The sequence below is a fragment of the Giraffa tippelskirchi genome, chromosome 14, assembly GCF_054371585.1.
Source record: "Giraffa tippelskirchi isolate mGirTip1 chromosome 14, T2T-mGirTip1v1.2.pri, whole genome shotgun sequence".
Classification (NCBI taxonomy): domain Eukaryota; kingdom Metazoa; phylum Chordata; class Mammalia; order Artiodactyla; family Giraffidae; genus Giraffa; species Giraffa tippelskirchi.
This window is the reverse complement of record NC_137288.1, coordinates 17,045,001-17,060,000: the sequence shown is the minus strand read 5'-3', so window position 1 is coordinate 17,060,000 and position 15,000 is coordinate 17,045,001.

The following is a 15,000-nucleotide window of genomic DNA, read 5'->3' as shown; positions in this document are numbered from 1 at the left end:
CCAAGGAAAGATAGTTTCACTTAAATAGATTTTCTGAATTTAATCTAAAACTATTTTTGTCTATAAGGAGTAAACATAAAGGAAAAAAGTTGATATTGCATCAATATTTAAATAGGGCTCATATTTCCTAAATTTTAATTTTAACAAAGTGATTTTTTTATTTTTCTTTTTTTTTTAACTAATAGTCTTCAAATAATTCAGATATAACTCATTCATCAAATGGTGAAGAGAAATCTTGATACCATAAGAAATCACCCAAGATGAAGCCTGAGATACAGTGATCACTGTCACACAACAAAAGTGAAGAAGAAATAAGAAACAAAAAAACTGAAAGTAGAAATAATTAGGGGCATCTTTATAGGGCAGGGATGGAGAAAGCCTGTTTTTTCATGCCTGGTGTATACACTGCAAAATTCAGATGTGGAGTATTGTCTAGGATCCTTCCATCCTGAAAGAATACCCAGGATTCAAATAAAATTTGAGACGCTTTTCACCTTTTTTGTTCATCTCTCAATGTCAGCCTTAATGGATCTTGAGACCTGGCAGTTACACACACACACACATACACACACGTGGTGGTGCAGTGGTGAAATATCTCCCTGCTGATGCAGGAGACGCAGGAGCTGCAGGTCCGATATCTGGGTCGGGAAGATCCCCTGGAAGGGGAAATGGAAACCCACTCCAGCATTGTTGCTGGGAAATCCCTTGGACAGAGGAGCCTGGTAGGCTACAGCCCATGGAGTCACCAAAGAGTCAGACACGACTTAGCGACTAAACTATAACATCAAGTATCATCTTCCTAAACGTCTGTAATCTCTACATTATTATTTGATTGAATAGCATTGCTTTAACTGTTTTCCAGTCTTTGAATGTTCAGATTATTTCAGGGAACCAAAGAAATTCTTTTCCACTTGAAACTCTTCATTTGACTGGATTATTTCTTTAGGAAACAGTCCCACGCATTAGAGAATTACAACCCCGGCTCGCAGCAGTTTGACTGCACAGTGATGGAGCACAGGGGCTTGGATTTAGACAGACTCGGCATCTCCATTTACTTGCTCTGAGATACAGAATGAGGTGTTTAACCAATCGAAACTCCAATCTCCTCACCCACAGAAGCAGGATAGTATTAGTACTAACCTCATAAGCCTGTGAAAATTAAATGAGATGATGCATGCAACTAATCACACAGTCCCTATGCTTAGAAATTATTCAGAAAATGATCGCTATTTATAAGAAAGTACTTTATGGAAGGATTCTACCAATTACAAACTGCTGTTAGCAAAGACTGTACGAAGCCACAGATTCTGCCGGCTTGATGGTCTAGAATAAGGCTGCACAGAAGGACCTGGCTCAGTGCTGTGTATTTCTGGTCACTGGAAATCTAGGAACCCCATCAGATTGTATCAAAACGTTTTGTGTTCACTCACATCATGAATCAGAAGCTCTCAGGGTGCTTCCAGAAAAATGCCCTTTCCACAAAATGCCTAACAATATTTTTTATTTGTTTGTGAAAAATATGTATTGTAGCCGCCTTTCTGTCAGAACATGATTGAGAGCTGAAAATGAAGGGTGGGTTCTCAGCAAAGGTGGGCTTGCTCCTGCTTTGTTTCTCTGGCTATACTGAGACATAACTGACACGTATCATTGTGCAGGCTTAAGGTGTACAACGTGATGGCTCGATGTATATTGTGAAATGATTATCATGGTAATCATTATCATGGTAATCACAGCTCCATCACCTCATATAATGACCATTGCCTGTGTTGAGAACATTTAAGATTTACTCTTTTAGCAACATTCAAGTGTATACAGGATTTTTAACTATTGTCACCATGCTGTCCATCGATCCCCAGAACGTATTCCTCTTGTGACTAGAGCTTTGTAGCTTTTTTCAAATGTCGTTCCATTCCCCCAGCCCCAGGCTGCCCGCGACCACCAGGCACTTCTGTGTTTCCACGAACCCATCTGCTGTGGATCCTGCGCATAGGTGGGGTCCCCCGGCAACCTGTGTGAGTAATTCATAACAGTCTCTCACTGGTGCTGGCCCTCAACCACCTGTGATGCTCTTCCACTGTTTCAGCTCGAGAACCCTCTGTGCTCTCCTGTGAGGCTTTCTGATTTTCTTGTGCAATAGCACGGAATATTGAAGCCCCAAAGAGAACACGACTTTGCAGAGTCACTAAGGCAGAAAACGGCTCATCCTTTCATCATGTGGCTTGTGTAGAAAATCAAAGAAATTGTGTTAATTTTTAGCCCAGTGAGTCATAGAAATGAGACACATTTAACTAACATAAACAAAAACGACTACACTAGCGTGAGGTCATTTCATGAGCCCTTACAACTTAGTTTGTGATGATAATAATAGACTTACCATAACAGGAAGGAAAGCGGAAAGTAATATTTTGGTTGGAGTTGTTTCTATAGCAGTTGATGGGAATGTCCAGCACCGGTTGCTTCAACAGGGGGAGGGTGACCGCCAGCACGTGAAGTATTAGTCGCTCCTTGGTATCTGACTCTTTGCCACCCTGTGGACTGTAGCCCGCCAGGCTCCTCTGTCCATGGGATTTTCCAGGCAAGAATACTGGAGTGGGTAGCCGTTTCCTCCTCCAGGGGATTTTCCTGACCCAGGGATCCAACCCAGGTCTCCTGCATTGGCAGGTGGGTTCTTTACCATCTGAGCCACCTGGGAAGTTATCATTTACAGCCAGTATGAGAGGCCTGTAAATGAAAGGCCAGGTGGCTTTGCTGTTCCTCTCAACTCTGACTTCCTATGAATCCTCAATTCTTCCCTAAACAGAAACTCCAATAAAGCAGGCCCACATCCTAATTTCAAGGGGGAGAAAAAGTAGCAAATCCTCCTAGCAACGCCAGTTCTTTATAGTGGAGGCAGCTTGTCTGTGGTGTCGTTGGATCGATGTCACAGGGTAGAATGTAGGCATGCTCTTTTCCTTCTCACCCAGCAGTGTGACCCCCAGATGACGAGACATGTCAGTTAGAATAACGTCCCTGAAACAAGTCCAAGTGGTTTTCTCTGTGCCCTGTTTACTAAGACAGGTGAGTGAGGTCATACTTTTAGAAAGGTATCCAGCTTTGAGAATTGAAACTCAAGGAGGATTTTCATCAACTCGACTAACTAGAAACTTCTGTTGATAAATGTCTTAGCCCTTTCAGGCTGCTATAACAAAATCCCACAAACTGGGGCGGGGGGTGAAGTGTAAACCAGAGACATTTGTTTCCCACCGTCCTGGAGGCTGGACTTCCAAGGTCAAAGCTCAGCGTGGTCACCAGCTGGTGAAGGCCTCCTTCCGTCCCGCTTCATGGACAGTGATTTCTCCCTCTGCCACGTGCGGTGGAAGGGACAAGCCCTGTGGGTCCCTTTTATAAAGGCGCTAATCCGCGCCTGGGGGCTGTGGCCTCATCACCCAACCACCTCCTAACGCAATCCTATTAAGGGTTACGCTTCAACACGTGGACTTGGAGGGGACACGCACATCCACACGATAATAACAAATAGACTCAGTCTCTCGAGCATTTGTGGTTTAGAATGTTTCCTTGTATTGTTCATCCATTCATTCTTTATGAATCCATTTTTATTATCTTATTCTATTGTTTCTATTTCTTGGCTTGAGTTTATTAATTCCCCCATCCTTTCCCCCCCTTTTTTAATCATGGTGCTTACATGCTGATAAAGCAGTCCCTTTCTTGCCTAATTTTATAAACTGTTCAGCCATGCCCTTATTCACTGTTTTCTCTTAATTATGTATTCTTGTTAACCTCTGTATGCATTCAAAGTTACAGATTGCCATTGACACAGTATTAATTAAAACATATAATTTATGACATTGGAGCTTGAAATTAATAAGTGACAACACAATTACATGGTTTGCCTAATTGTCCTCCAGTAATATAAAGATTGACATTGGAAGCTGCATTAGGAGCTAAAAGCACTCATAAACTCACAATAGCTTTGAAAGTAATCACAAGAGAATCTAACGAGACCAGCCCCATTTCAAGGGACGGAATACTGGGCAGTTAAGTGGGAGGGCAATTATCTTTTCTCCTTTCATTAACGGATTAAATCTGTGGAGGAAAAGTTCATTTTAATAATTAAAAAGTAGGTTATATTTAATTTGTATTGCTCAAAACTTTGAACAAATTGTGAACATAGCCCTTTGTCCTTCGGATGTCCTTAATTTCATCTTTGTCACTTTATGTGTGCTTTTGACTTCCTTGTCCATGTTACTCTTTCATAATCAGATTGAAGGAATTCTAAACATGTTTTGCTTCTGACTGATGACCTTCAAATCCAGTAACTGGACATGGTGTCACCATCCACTCAATGCACAGTCTTACTTTCTAGAATATTTCTCACGACACCAAAATAAGTCAGGACTTGTATGCATTGCTTAGTTCAAGTACTATCTCAGCCAAGCACAGCTTGTTACTGAGCTTAGAGACGATCTTCCAGAGGAAAACATTCTCATTGAATTCTCTCACCATAACCCTGGTGGTTCAGTGGTGCACTTTGTAAAAAGCTCATAAATACAGAGCCAGTGGTGATTTCATTGGGCTCGAAGAAAAGGACTATTTCGAAACTACATTTGTAGTTTAAGATGTAAATTTTTGGTGAAAGTTTAGAATTTGGAAATTGAATGAGAAAGACCAATTCTTTTCTGATATTTAAAAAAGCATGTGGTAAGAATACAGTTTTTGTAATATCAATCAGTTACCGACAAATACTCCAGGTTCATATTTGTTTTGTCACACGCACAGTAACACACGTTCACGAGACACACACCTGTGTAGTGTAGTGTGTGTGCTGTGTTTCTGTATCTGACAAGTGCACGTGTCCTTTAATTTTGGAAAAACACATGTCAATTCCAGAACTCAATGCTGTGGTACAAATCATAGCAAACATTTCCTTCAAGTTTTCAGAATTTTTCTCTAAAAATATTCAAAGTAAAAAATTTAAAGAAGTGGAGGACTCTGGACTAGATGTAGAATCAAGCTGCCTGGAGTCACATTGTGGATCTACTGCTCTGCTGTGACCCCAGACAAGACCAAAGTTCTCATCAGATAATCATCTAGCGCACAGTTTGGTTTGAACTGAATTTACAAAGCTTTACCTTCATTTTCTACGAAAATTATTAATGTACATTTACTTTTATTGAATGGATAACCCATTTATTAAGTCTTTCAACAAATATTTGAGCAAAAAATGAAACACTGAAATATTTTAGATAGATAACCTACTATATAACACAGGGAATACTGCTTAATATACTCTCATAACATAAATGGGAAAAGAATTTGAAAAAGAATAGACACATGTATATATATATATATATATGTGTATATAACTGAGTCACTTGGCTGTACACCTGAAATTGACACAACATTGTTAATCAAGTATGCTCCAATAGGAAATAAAAATTAAATTTTTTCGAATAATAAACATGACCAAAAGAAGAAAACATGAGAATTTCACCTCTGTGCAGTTAGCCAAGAGAAATGGAGCATACAACAACACTAAGACTGTAGCTCAGAAACGAAAGGGCGTGGTCTGCTATTACATGACCCCCCAAAAAGGGAGGATAAATCTCAGAAACAGTCATCTGAGTGAAAAAGCTCTTAACTTAGAAGGAAATATGTAGGATTAAATTTAGCTTATTTGGAATTCTAAAACTAGCAAAATTAACCTGTGATAGAAATAATCAGAAGAGCAGTTGTTTCCGTGGGGATCAGGGCAGGTACCAACCAGGAGAAGGCAAGAGATAATTTGGGAGGGTGAGGGTAATGTTCTATATTTTGACAGTTTTTGACAGGGTCTGAGTGACCTGGGTCTATGCGTTTGCCAAACTTTGAAAATCTGCCTTTACGATTTGTTAACTAGTTGTATGTAAGTATTACCTCAAAAGCAAAATATAGTTATAAGCATATAATACAGTCTTTGTTGTTCGGTCGCTCAGTCGTGTCCGATTCTTTGCAACCCTACGGACTGCAGCATGCCAGGCTCCCCTATCCTTCACTCTCCCCCAGAGTTTGCTCAAACTAAAGTCCATTGAGTCAGTGATACTAGCTAACCATCTTGTTCTCAGTTGTCCCCTTCTTCTCCTGCCCTCACTCTCTCCCAGCATCAGGGGCTTTTCTGCTGAGTTGGCTCTTCACATTAAGTGGCCAAAGTATTGGAGCTTCAGCTTCAGTATCAGTCTTTCCAATGAATATTCAGGGTTGATTTCCTTTAGGATTGACTGGTTTGATCTACATTGATAATACATTATAGTTAATGACATAAATGCTGAAATATTTGTGAGGAGGGTATTAATGCATTCCATTTATTTTGAAATGCTTCAAAACTAAGACAGCTCTATGGATAGACATGTGATGAAGCCAATTTTGTAGAACGCTAACAGTATAATCAAGTTGATGGGTGTAATAAGTGATTACTCTGTTTCTTTTTTTTTTACCTTATTTGTATTTTTAAGAATTTTCATAAAAATGTTTGAATACAATTAGTAAAGCTATAAAAATAATCTGATTTGTGGGGTATGGTTCTCATGGATTATAAACTGTGTTTAAAATAAGCAGAATCACTGCTGTCCCTTCAACATGAGTTATTCTGATCTTTTGACTAATTTATGGATGATTTTGATTTGCCATGATACTAAAAAAGGAAGGAGTTAACATGCTTTTGCAGACACTTGACAGGAAAACACATAAAGTATTCACTTCTTCCAAATTTATTTTTATCCTTTAATGCACTATTACTCTACAGAGATGAAACAATTTAAAATCAGTTAGAATAGAAATTTACTTAACATAATTACAATTTTTCTTTCTAAATCTAATGTGTATTCAACTGAGTTTTAGATTTTGTAAACAAACAAAGGTCTGTTGGAAGTCTCAGAATAAGGAAGAGTGAAAACACACTTATGCCATAATGTGAGCCAATCTTTGTTTTTCAGACTTATAAGCTCTCAAATAATTTTAGTGCAAAAGATAAAGTTAGGTTTTCCTCTGTTGAAGCACGAGTCCATTTTTCTAAGACTTGGTGGTCTGGCTTCCTAAACTTGATTTGGATGAGAGACCCCAGCAGAGTACAGGGATGAGTGAGGGGAGAAGGACTAACGTACCCATGTATTTCAATATCTACACATACACCTGTACACACACACACACACACACACACAAAGTGTATATACTCAGCCTTGGTGTTTCTACATGGCCAGTAGCTGAAGCGATCTCCCATGGACCCCAGGCCCATCAAGCACTACCATTTCTACAATTTCATAGCAAATGAGAAACGTGGGATCTGGTGTTTAGAAAGAGGTTGAAGGAAAGGCAGGCAGATGTTGTCCAGTTGACATTCAACTCTTGTCTGTGATGTTCAAACCTGAGAAGCCCCTTCCTTACCGCTCAGGGTCCACCTAACCCCCATGTGTAATGTTGTGTTGCCCTCAGCTCCAGCATCCCTGTGTGTGTGTGTGTGAGTGTGAGCATATGAGTGTATGTGAACATGTGAGTGTGAGCATCTGTGTGAGTGTGTGAGTATGTGAACATGTGAGTGTGAGCATCTGTGTGAGTGAGTGAGTATGTGAACATGTGCATGTGAGCATGGATGTGTGACTGTGAGCATGGGTGTGTGAGTATGTGAACATATGAGTGTGAGCATGGGTGTGTGACTGTGAGCATGGGCGTGTGACTGAACATGTGTGTGAGTGTGTGAACATGTGAGTGTGAGTATGTGAGCATGTGTGTGTGTGTATGTGAGTGTGAACATGGGAATGTGTGTGAGCATGTGTGTGTGAGTGTGTGAATACATGAATGTGTGTGAGTGTGAGCATGTGTGTGTCAGGGCCAGGACTACAGTAAGAGAGTGAAGCACTTACTTCATATGCAAAATTTAAGGGTGCATCAGAAACAATGGTTTAGGCAATATTTTAAGTAAATTTTAAAGAGCTTCCCTGGTGGCTCAGATGGTTAAAGAAACTACCTACAACGCGGGAGACCTAGGTTCAGGCCCTGGGTTGGAAGGATCCCCTGGAGAAGAGCATAGCAACCCACTCCTGTATTCTTGCTTGGAGAATCCCCATGGACAAAGAAACCTGGCGGGCTACAGTCCACATGGTCACAGAGTCGGACACAACTGAGCAACGAACACTTTCACTTTACACTTAAAATAAATTTTAAAAAATTAATGGAAAAAATTCCAAGGTGAAAGAACCGATTAAAGCTTTAAAGAAAGGTTAGGTTCCACCTGCACTTGCCTGACCCTCCTCCCGTCCCTGCCCAAGCCCTGGCCCTGGAGCCAAAGAGACTATAAAAAAAGCAGCTGACTTACATCGTCTGCTGATTCAATTATTGTAAACATTGCATTAACATATTATCTGCTTTGATTACTGGAGGTTTTTGAGGGTTGACTCCCAGGGGCTTTGGGTACCCCCTTAGATTATGCCCCCAGATCACCTGGGTCCCCACGCTGGTGGGTGTGTGGGTTGAGTGGGTGTTAATGGGGCACCAAGTAATCTTCAGCTGCCTTAGAGCCCAAGGTCCTCATTTCTTCCTGCAGACATGGATCAACTCTACAGGCGCCCTGGCCTAGGAGGGGTGGGGGTGTGAGGGCTCCCTGCCTCACAGGCAGAAAGTAGGACTTCAGTGTAGGAAGACACAGGGCAGTTGGAACATCCATCCATAGGGTGTGACACGATCCTTATGGCATTTTTGGGAGATCCTCCAGACGTCTGTGTGGAGCCCTGGCTGTGGTGGGCCGCAAGTGGAAACCAGAGAACCACAGTCTCTGCAGTGACAGAGGCCAGAGGAGCTGGTGATTCAGACCGTGCAGTGGGGGCAGGGGCGCTGGGCGGAGCTGGGGGCCGGATAGGCTGGATGTGTGTGTGTGTGGAGGTGACAGGTGTGCTAACAGCGGGGAGGACGTGCATGACGTGGTGTGTGCGGACGGAGGGTCCGGGTGGCCACTCACGCCCTGAGTGAGCTGGGCAGTGCTTGCTGCCTCCTCGCTCCTCCCGCTCTCCCAAGGCCCCTGAACTCCCTGCCCGGTTTTCCAAGAGCAGAGACTATTGCAGGCCACAACCATTGTCCGCAACAGTTTACCTGGACGGTTCTTTAGTCAGGAATTCTTTCAAACCATAGCGTTTGCTTACAGGGTCCTAAAGCAGACGTAAGACCACCCTATGTTTCCTGCTCTCATCAAAATGGCTAAATTCACCTCTTCAAAGTAGTTACGAAGCACCATCATAATGGCAACAGTGGACGAGCTGCCCCAAAGCACTCTGATGCTTTTCACAGAGAGCTGAAGTTTAGCCTCCATGAAGGTGACTCTGGAAGTGAAATTGTCAAGTCAATCCAATAAACAATAAGTGCATTTAGACATTGAGAGATTCAGATGTTAAGCATTTAACTCCTAGGGTTTTGGAGGATGGAGGAGGGGATTTTGGCCAGCTCACACCCGGCCTGACCTGCTGAGCTGGGCTGAGGCAAAGCTTGTGTAATCCACACCCCTGTCTGCTGAGTGAAGGGGTCCCAGTCCCCCATTGCTAGCTGGTGAACAAGCTAATGTCACCTCCAACAGGAGGTTCCCTACCCCAAATGTCTTGCCTACAAATCATGTCATCTATCCATGACCACAAGGTTGGATGTGAGGTTTGATTTCCTAGGTGTGACATCACTTACCTGCTAACGAATAACAAAGAAAGAGCCCTCCAGGTCACTGAGACTGAGCTTGAAAGAAGGATCGCTGAGCTCAGTGATCTTTTCAAAAATTGGAATAAACACTGACAACTTAATTTTCTCCCAGCATTTTCAACTCATGCAGTTTCTAGGGGAAAATATTCACCCTGAAATTCAAATTGCTCTGGAGCCTCACAAAATTGAATAAAATTCTATTGAGTAAAATAAAGGCTCCTGACTGTGCAGTCACAGAGACACTACAAGCAAACGGTCCTCCAGTTGGCACTTGACTGTCAGGGGAGGAGCAGAGAAAGGAGATGGATGCAGGGAACTGCTTACAGATGTACAGGGCGCGGGGCCGCAGCGAGCATTTTATCAACATCCATTTCCATGTCTTTACATCTCACCCTTTGTATGGTTCCCACGAAGAAGGAAGATGCAGCAAAGATAGTTGATTCTGTTAAAAAAAAAAAGCATCCAAATTTGGAGGAACATCAACACATCAGAGTTACCATATTTGATGAGACCCGTAATTTCCGTAGTTTGCTCTTTCTTTCTTTCTTCCCTCCCTCCTTCCCTTCCTCCTCTCTCCTTCTCTCCCTCCTTCCTTCCTTCTTCCCTCCCTTCCTTCCTTCTTCCTTTCTTTTCCGTACAAACTACAGAGATCAACACTCCTCTGAAAAGACAAGAGTGAAGAGAGAAGCAGCTTTAAACAGCCTCGTATTGAAGCTGTAACCCTGATGAATAATGTTGCTGTCATAACAGTGGGGATAATCTAATGCTGGCAATGAGCGACATGATAAATAGCTTGTCAGGTGTGGGCAGCGGAGGAGTCGACGGAACTGCCCATGACAAGTTCTGAAATATTAATCTTCCACGAGACCTGGGCTGTGCTGGGAGGCAGATGAGCAGGGGGAAGTCAAATAACACAAAGTTTTCTTGTTGTTTTTGCTGAAAAGCATTTTGTCTGTGAAGCAATGTCTCAAAGGTTTAAGGATGACTCCATTTTAGAGAAACATCTGAATCTTTTAAACAATGGAGAAATTCTATCACTGAGGGCATGAGACTTGGCCTTGCTTTTTTTTCTCCCCACAGTTTGTTTTTATTCATCAAAATTTGATTTAAAGGAGGTATGTTAGAGTTGTAAACGTCTTATGAGAGGGATGAATTAATGTGCCTTCTTTTTCCTACTAATAACCTTAGGCTTATGAAAAGATGCTGAGACTTTAGTATAAGACAATAGCAAAAATATCTTTATAGTCCATGAAATGGTGGGAATGGATTTCTATTCTTTGTATTTTTAATGTAATATCAATAGCTAAGGGGGCCCCATTGTTTTTTATCTTGTCTTGGTCCAAATGCAATTATCACACAGGAAGTCAAACTTCAACTATTAGATGCATTTAGGTGAACAAGGGGAAGGGAGTATGGTGAGAGGGGAGAAGTTGTTAAAATGAAATTACTTACTTTCTGCCTTTTCCCACAAAAGGATCTGGAGTAGCTGAGAAGAATACGTGTGATGAAAACTGAAATCTGTAAGTAAAAGTGTTCATCAAAAGGGGGAAGAAAATCTCTTTGGCTACATATTTTCCATTTCTTATAGAAGTCTTATGCATTTTCTTCTGCTGCTAAGAGATTTGAGCCAGTGTCTATGAATAGCAACAATCAGGGGTTTTCCTGGAGGACCAGTGGCTAAGACTTCATGCTTACAATGTAGGGGATGTAGTTTCCCTGGCCAGGGAAATAAGATCCCACATGCCAAGAGGCATGGCCAAAAATAAATAAATAAAATAAGGATCCGAGAGTGGGTGATGACAAGGGCATGTGCAGAGGCTCCCTTGAGAACTCTGAGTGTGAGCTCCCCTGGCAGCTGAAGTGTAAAGGCACAGTGAGGATTCCTCCCTGAGCCTGTTTGCCCCCTGCACGTCTCTGTGGTTCCACAGCATAGCAGCGTCCAGTCCCCCACTGCTGTGGCCCCCGGGCTGGCCTGGGGGGCCCCAGCTGGGTCTCAGGGAGGTTTCCACAAATCCATACAGGAGCACAGAGAGTGAAACTGAGGAAGCAGAGGCAGCTCTGTGTCTCTGGACCTGATATAGATCAAGGTGGTCACGCTTGGATCTCTTGAATCGTGTCTTCAGTGCTTTTATGTGGATACAGAGTTCGCTAGGCACTGAGGTTGACCATGTCAGGGAAACTCTTTACAAATGAAGCACAACACTTCTAAGATATTTGGGGAGATGTTGGAGATAGTGATTTTTAAATGTATTTCCAAGACTTGATGAATCTGTCAGATGTTGAAAGCAACATGTATCTGCAAGGTGAGTGATGCGTGCCTACACACTCACATGATACACATCCGTGTCAAAGGAGACAGGAAGTCAGTGTCCTTGAAAACAGTGGAGGATTGCACAGGAGCTAGGTTTTAACTCTCTCCAACTGAGAGAAGAGGAACATTTGAGATGACTTCGTTCTATCCCTGTCAGAGCACAGGGAAATGTCAGATGTGAATCAGGAAAAAGTGTAGCTCATGTATTTCCTGGGTCATTGGCGATCACCCAAAATGGAAGTTTGGGGGGATCTTTCTGAGAGTGAGACTGGCCACAGAGGAATTAGCCTGGGAGCTTTGGCCCTATGTATGTCTTGACTCTTTGGTGAAGTTCTAAACCTCTTATAGATATGGATGTCATTGAAGCCCAGCAGCTGATAAAGTGAATGAAAAACAGGACTGTTGTATCAACTTGTGAAATGATTTCATGGCAAGGCCAGATGAGGACAGGTGGAAAGGAAGTGGGTTCCATGATCACCACTTCTATGATATTAATTGTCCCCTGATCTCAGAAGCCAGTACAGAGAATTCTGACCAAGATTTACTGTGCAACATTAGATGCTATTTACTGATAAATGATGGGGCACTTCATTAGCTAATGTTGAAAAATCATGGTAGGCATAACAGAATTATTAGAGCTTGTGTAGAAATCCTATTCTATAATGAGTTATTACTGTAAAATAATAGCAGCAATATGTTACAATTAAGTACTCTGGAAAGGCGCTTTCCACGAGAAAGTTGTCAGCGTCTGAGTGATCTCCTGAACCGCTGCTCATTACAAATGAATTCTCTCAGCTGCCATCCATCAACACTCTACTTTCATTAACTAATTGAAGAAAACAGCAAAGTGGCTGGAACCTACATTGCTCTAAGTTATACAGAGTTATAAACCAGGAGAAGAATAACCACGGAGGGTTTTCTTTTCCTTCTTTGCTATTTTCTTTTTAGTTATGCTAATGCCAGTGGCGGCTTGCTCACTGGGTCTCTTTACAGCCTGGCTCAGATACTCATGAGGTGAGCACTTGGTAATGCTCTGGAACCACAGAGCCCTTCCTGCCCCACCCCCTTTCGTGTTCCTCCCCATAAATGGCTTGATTAAATAAAGTGCAATCAGGAATACTTTCACCAGACCTTTGATTCTTTTTCCCTTTGCTTTGGGTTCCTCCTGTTAGACACATAGAGACAGAACAGGGTAGTACCAGACCGGTAGAAAGCACTTGCTGAGATGGAGACTCATGCCTCTAGGAGCCAAGGTGTCAGACTCTCAGGCACACAACAAAGCATCAAAATTCTGCTTATGGATTATTTACATCTGTGTGCTTGACACTTTTGCTCCAAATGAGTCTTGGAGAAATTGATCAAAGTCATTCCAACTTTCCCGAGAATAAACACATTTAGGTAATATGGAGCTTAGACAGCCACTGGCACTTTCTGTGCCCCTGCTGAGAGTCACAGCCACTTGCTGCACATGAGAAGACCTGCCCTCTGCAGGGAGAGAAGGACCTTAAGACTCACGGGTCAAGTTCAAGCTCACTCAACTCACGAAAGGTGATAGCGTCTGAACCCAGATCTGGCTAGACAGCCCACATGGTTTTCCGATCATAGTGTTAGCTGTTGTTTTTCAGTTGCTGAGTCATGTCCGACTCTTTGTGACCCTGTGAACTGTAGCCTGCCAGGCTCCTCTGTCCATGGGATTCTCCAGGCACGAATACTGGAGTGGGTTGCCATTTCCTCCTCTTGGGGATCTTCTCGACCCGGGGATTGAATCTGCATCTCTTGTATTGGCAGGCAGTCTTTACCACTGAGCCACTAGGGAAGCTCATAGTGTTAACTTCTTACCATGTAATCACTGACAGTCTTGTACTTTTGTTGCTGGGAATTTAATTTTGAAACTAGAGTAACCGTGTCTGAATTCACTAAGGAAGGACCAATGATTTCCCTTGCCTGACTGGAGCTTCAGTCATGTGGAGTGCAGTATCATGGTATCATCAAAAAACCTGAGAAAGGATATCAACAGTTTCTCCTGGTAATATATTTTCAGTTGGTTGACAACAAGGCGATTTGACAAGGACAGCATATGTGTCCCTGGTTAGAAAGATTGGGGCCTGCGTGTGGACGTCTGGATTGATTTGATTTCCAACACCGTTATCTTAAAATGTTTAGAAATAGGGAAGTTTTATGATTGATGACTGAAATCCATGAAGTCACTGGGTGACAAGAGGCAACTGCAACCTCATCTTCTTCCCAATCACTTTTGATACACACAGAATTGTTGTTGTAAATTTTAGACACTTTCAAATACTGAAAAGTAATTATTGACAGGTATTAATTTATGCCTGGAATGAAACACAAGAGATTTTATCATTATCTGGGCTGTGGACCCCACTAATAGAAATTAGTTGTGTTTCCTTTATACCTTTAATAGTGTAGTTATAAAAGAAATAAAAATCATAGGAGACCAGTTGAAAGAGTAGCATGGTATACAGATTTCTAAAATAGCAGTCATGTTTATCTGGAATTAGGAATACACTGCTTAATGTAAATAGTCTATTGACAGTCCAAAATAAAATTGGTGAGTAGGAATTATATACTTGCTTAAATATGGGCTTTCCAATGAGGTATATTAAACCTTGCTACCTGTTTATTGACCAGAAGAAGTTCACTCACATCTCTTGATAAGTATTCCCTGTGTAGCATGCCAAGGGTGGTATTGAATTTGGGCTAAATTAGGGTAATAATTAAGAACATATTGCTTCCCAGCACAATTTCTCCAAGTTAAAATTATTGAATTTTATTTAAATTTGGCCTAAAGAATGATGGACCAGTACTTCGAGAGGACAGGAGCTTTCTCTATTTACTGAAATTTTGTCCTGTGTTGAGGTAGAATCATATTTAAGACAGGAGAAAATAGAACTATCCATGGACCAAAGTTGGCCTTTTTGTTTGGTGACATGAGATGTTATCGCTGTCAGAACTGCCAGTAA